Consider the following 5,871-nt stretch of genomic DNA (forward strand, 5'->3'; position numbering starts at 1 on the left):
GATTGAGCTGCTGGAGGGAGACATCAATATCTTTGAATGAATTTCATCCTTCAGGCTAATTTAAACCATAGGAATTATTTCCAGGGTATTTGTAAAAACTGGTTTTCAGCCTGACCTGTGGTAGCGCAGTGGATAAAGCGTTGACTGGAAATGCTGAGGTCGCTGGTTCGAAACCCTGGGCTTGCCTGGTCAAGGCACATATGGGAGTTGATGCTTCCAGCTCCTCCCCACCTTCTCTCTCTGTCTCTGTCTCATCTTTGTCTCTCTCTTTCCCTTTCTCTCTCCTCTCTAAAATGAATAAATAAAATTAAAAAAAATTTTTTTAAAGAACTGGTTTTCAGGCCCTGGCTGGTTGGCTCAGCGGTAGAGCGTCGGCCTAGCGTGCGGAGGACCCGGGTTCGATTCCCGGCCAGGGCACACAGGAGAAGTGCCCATTTGCTTCTCCACCCCTCCGCCGCGCTTTCCTCTCTGTCTCTCTCTTCCCCTCCTGCAGCCGAGGCTCCATTGGAGCAGAGATGGCCCGGGCGCTGGGGATGGCTCTGTGGCCTCTGCCTCAGGCGCTAGAGTGGCTCTGGTCGCAACATGGCGACGCCCAGGATGGGCAGAGCATCGCCCCCTGGTGGGCAGAGCGTCGCCCCATGGTGGGCGTGCCGGGTGGATCCCGGTCGGGCGCATGTGGGAGTCTGTCTGACTGTCTCTCCCTGTTTCCAGCTTCAGAAAAATGAAAAAAAAAAAAAAAAAAAGAAAGAACTGGTTTTCATTTTTGGTTCATTTGTATCAATGTATATGATATTTACTGTATTGGTAATAGGTATTTTTTTCTTTCATTTTTTCTTTTTTAATTTAGTGAGAGGAGGGGAGGTAGAGAGATAGACTCCCGCCTGTGCCTGACCGGGATTCACTCAGCAAGCCCATTAGGGGGCAATGCTCTGCCCACCTGGGGCATCATTTTGTTGCTCAGCAACCGAGTTCTTCTTAGCACCTGAAGCGGAGGCCATGGAGCCATCCTCAGCACCCAGGGCCAGCTCACTCCAATTAAGCCATGGCTGCAGGAGGAGAAAAGAGAGAGAGAGAAGCAAGAGGGGATGGGGTGGAGAAGCAGATGGGTGCTTTTCCTGTGAGACCTGACCAGGAATTAAACCCAGGACATTCACATGCCAGGCCGACGCTCTACCACTGAGCCAACTGGCCAGAGCCAGAATTAGGTATTAAGAGCATGCGGTTTTGTATCAGATCAGTATGGCTTTAAGGAATCCTAACCCTTCTGAGATTTTGTTTCTTTACTTTTTATAAGTAGAGTAAAAAAATCTAATCAAGGATGGTTGTGAGCATTATGTGATTCAGGAACTATGCAATTGCCCATTGCATATATTAGGCAATCAAAAATACTTTTTATTTTTTTTATTTTACTTTTTTATTATTTATTTATTTTTTTTTTTAGCAAGAGACAGACATAAAGACAGACAGGAACACAGACAAGAAGGGAGAGAGATTGTTGCTGCATCTTAGTTGTTCATTGATTGCTTCTCATGTGCCTTAACCACAGGAATCCAGCCAAGCCAGAGACCCCTTGCTCAAAGCCAGTGACCTTGGGCTCAAGCTAGTGATCATGAGGTCATGTCTATGATCCCACGCTCAAGCCAGCTACCTGTGTTCAAGTTGGTGAACCTATGCTCAGGCCAGATGAGCCTACACTCAAGCTGGTGACCTCAGGGTTTTGAACCTGGGTCCTCAGCATCCTAGACCGATGCTTTATCCACTACACCACTGCTTGGTCAGGCAAAAAGTATTTTTTTAATTATTAACATCATCAACAACATGAATAGTTCATTTATTAAGTGCCTATTTTGTATGTGCCAAACACTTTGCTAGCTTCTACATAAATAACTGATTCATGGATACATCTTTTAACATCCAGGATTCATAGAAAGCTACTTAATAAGTACAGTTTACCCTTGAACAACATGGGTTTGAACTGCAGGGGTACACTTAGACAAAGATTTTAAAAATAAATATTATACATAAATACATTTTTTTCTTTATGATTTTTTCTTTTTGTGACAGAGTCAGACAGAGGGACAGATAGGAACAGACAGCAGACAGGAAGGGAGAGAGATGAGAAGCATCAATTCTTTGTTGTGACACCTTAGTTGTTCATTGATTGCTTTCTCATATGTGCCTTGACCGCGGGGCTACAGCAAACCAAGTGGCCCCTTGCTTGAGCCAGCGACCTTGGGCTCAAGCTGGTGAGCTGTGCTCAAACCAGATGAGCCCACACTCAATCTGGCGACCTCGGGGTCTTTTTATTTTCACTCTTTTTTTTTTTTTTTTTTTTTGTATTTTTCTGAAGCTGGAAACGGGGAGAGACAGTCAGATAGACTCCCGCATGCGCCCGACCGGGATCCACCCGGCACGCCCACCAGGGGCAACGCTCTGCCCACCAGGGGGCGATGCTCTGCCCCTCCGGGGCATCGCTCTGCCGTGACCAGAGCCACTCTAGCGCCTGGGGCAGAGGCCAAGGAGCCATCCCCAGCGCCCGGGCCATCTTTGCTCCAATGGAGCCTTGGCTGCGGGAGGGGAAGAGAGAGACAGAGAGGAAGGAGGGGGTGGGGTGGAGAAGCAAATGGGCGCTTCTCCTATGTGCCCTGGCCAGGAATCGAACCCGGGTCCCCCGCACGCCAGGCTGACGCTCTACCGCTGAGCCAACCGGCCAGACCTCGGGGTCTTGAATCTGAGTCTTCCATGTCCCTGTTCGATGCTCTATCCACTGTGCCACCACCTGGTCAGGCTATGATTTTCTTAACATATTCTTTTATATAGCTTACTTTATTATAAGGATACACTATATAATATCAATACATATAACATAAAAATATATGTTAATCTGTTTATGTTATTGGAAGGCACTGGTCAACAGGAAGCTATCTTAGTAATTAAGTGTTGGAGGAGTCAAAAGTTATATGTGGATTTTCGACTGCACGAGGTTCGGTTCCCTTAACCCCCATATTGTTCAGAGTCAGCTGTAATAGCTTTATTGAGGTTTTGTGAATAAACGTGGGTTACTGCTCTCACTTAATGGAGATCAAAAAGAAATTTTTTTTTATGTCTAGCAAAGAGCTTGGTTTGAATGAAGGTACCAGGAGAAAGTGAACCAATGGTCCTAATTTGATGATAGTTCTCTTTTTCCTTCAATAAAGCTCAATTTATTGAGTTTTTCCTGCCATTTTAATATTTCACCTGTCACTTCTGTCAGAGAAAATGTGATGTCTCAAAACTGTAAATATTAAAAGTCGTAAACATTTCCCCTCTCTGAATCAAGCTACCTTTGAGATTGGTAGTATTTTAAATGCCAGCCAGCCATTTACTTACTGTGTGACTTTAATTTTTTCCATCTTCTGAAACTCACTTTTCTTCCTTTATAAAATGAGTATATTAATAATACATACTTCATAAGTTTGTGATGAGGATCAAGTGAGGTAATGCATGCAAACTGCTTAATATGGTACCTGGCAAATAATAATCAATAAATGTTACCTTTTCATTCACACATTCATTCAATGAGTATTAATTAAGTGCTATGAATGAGCTAGGTGCTGTGCCTTCCAAAATCTTCTGATGTCACTGTGAAACCAAGACAAGAGATAAATGAAATGTTAAATATAAAGTTCAGTGTGACCCATAACAAACAAAAGATGAGAAAGTCAGGAGACGAAGAGGTTATTGTATCCCAGAGCAGTGTTTTTAAAACTTTCCTGGCTTAAGTCTCACTTCCTTCAAACTCTAGAGCCTTTTTTTTTTTTTTTTTTTTTGGTTCACTATTTGAAAATCAGTAGACTAGAGAAAATAAGAGTTCATTTGATAGAGGGGAAGGGACAAGTAATAATGGAAGAACAGCAAGCTGGGACAGATTGTGGAGGCCTTGAATGGTCAGACAGAGAATTTGGTCTTGATTGCTTTAGCTCACTGTTTCCTAACCCACGTGCCAGGATTACAGAGATGCTCCCTCACTAGTCACCTGAGCTTGCAAGTGGCATGTTTGTCTGTCTCTCATGGCATGCTATACAAACACAATATAACCATTTGCTATGCCTGCCATGCCTTGCAAAGGAAGCACTGCTCTAGATTTCCCAGAGGCCACATTGTTGGGTAGGGATTTGGAAGCATGTGCCACTGTCAGAGGGAAGGATAAAGAAACTTGGATTAGAGTACAGAGGGTTGCCTAACACTTGAGTCACACTGGGAAAGGTCTAAATCCAGGGTCCTTCTCCCATCTTTCCCACTATCTAATGATGGCAGACTGCCAGTGCCACTCTCTCCACTGTCTACAAACCTAACTTGATCTCTATTGACACGAGAAAGGAAAAAGAAAACTTAGTGCCCACCCAGTCAAGCCAGCCCTGTGGGAAAAGTCTTTGAAGATAGGATCACAGTTCAGTATCTGGTGTAAACTAGCAGGCTCTATTTTTTTTTTTTTTTAAATATGGAACACTTCACGAATTTGCGTGTCATCCTTGCGCAGGGGCCATGCTAATCTTCTCTGTATCGTTCCAATTTTAGTATATGTGCTGCCGAAGCGAGCACTAGCAGGCTCTATTTATTGTATAAAAATTATTGAGCTCACTTTTCTTTTCCTTAACCCTAAGTAAGGTATCTTAGGGTTTCATGTCAGTGGTTTTGTATTTTATTAAATAAAATAGGTGTTTGTTTCCTGCTTGATTGAGGTTTGGTGGGGTTTACCAGAATTTTCCCTTTTTATGAGATTTTTACTTTTTTTATTTGTTGATTTTAGTGAGAGAAGAAGGGGGAAGAGAGACAGACAGACAGACAGACAGACAGGAACATAGATCTGTTCTTGTGTGTGCTCTGACCGGGGATCAAACAGCAACCTCTGCACTTTGGGATGATGTTCCAATCAACAGAACTATCCAGCCAGTGCTCAAGTCTTCTCTTTATAAGTCTCTTTTTTTTTTTTCTCTGTATTATCAGAGTTCTTGACTGTAAGCAGGAGAAATAGATTATAGATAACATAATCAAACAAAACAAAAAAGGAATTTATTAAAAGACATTGGGGTTAGCCCTGGCCGGTTGGCTCAGTGGTAGAAAGTCGGCCTGGCGTGTAGGAGAACCGGGTTTCATTCCAGCCAGGGCACACAGGAGAAGAGCCCATCTGATTCTCCACCCCTCCCCCTCTCCTTCCTCTCTGTCTATCTCTTCCCCTCCCACAGCCAAGGCTCCATTGGTGCAGAGTTAGCCCGGGTGCTGAGGATGGCTCCATAGCTTCTGCTTCAGGCGCTAGAATGGCTCTGGTCGGGACAGAGCGACGCCCCAGTTGGGCAGAGCATCGCCCCCTGGTGGGCATGCTGGGTGGATCCTGGTCGAGCGCATGCGGGAGGGAGCCTGTCTGACTGCCTCCCAATTTCCAACTTCAGAAAATACAAAAAAAAAAAAAAGACATTGAGGTTGCAGAGGGTTCCCCAAATCAGGGGGAATTTGGAAGATGAGATTTAAAGGATGATGTGAATCAAAATGGTCCCAGGGGCCACAAGGAAGCACACAAACTTCTCCAGAGTCTTTGTCCAGTGGAAGGGAAAGAGGAATTAAGGATCTTTATCTTTCAACCTCTAGTTGAGGGAGAGGACTGTGTCCCACTAATAACTCACATCTTGGGAGTTCACCTTTCCACTAGAAAGAGGATGAATGGCAGCAAGCAAACACGTAAACTAACAAGCAGAGCAATATTCTTTAGAGCCTCCCACACAATATTTTTTCATATTACAGTTGGTAACACATTGTTGAGATTATTTTCATGGATGTCCGATTAGCTTTTTGGTTTAATTTTTAACAGCTTTATTGAGGTATAATTAATAAAAT

The 5,871-nt window shown here is 43.9% G+C and overlaps 1 non-coding gene across 1 annotated transcript; it reads right to left on the reverse strand.

The window, feature by feature from the left end:
• Positions 1-4,474: 4,474 nt before the first annotated feature.
• LOC136386574 (U6 spliceosomal RNA) lies at positions 4,475-4,581 on the reverse strand. Its single transcript, XR_010747944.1, has one exon. It is a non-coding gene; the product is annotated as a U6 spliceosomal RNA (small nuclear RNA).
• Positions 4,582-5,871: the final 1,290 nt, after the last annotated feature.

The sequence above is a fragment of the Saccopteryx leptura genome, chromosome X (genome assembly GCF_036850995.1).
Source record: "Saccopteryx leptura isolate mSacLep1 chromosome X, mSacLep1_pri_phased_curated, whole genome shotgun sequence".
Taxonomy (NCBI): domain Eukaryota; kingdom Metazoa; phylum Chordata; class Mammalia; order Chiroptera; family Emballonuridae; genus Saccopteryx; species Saccopteryx leptura.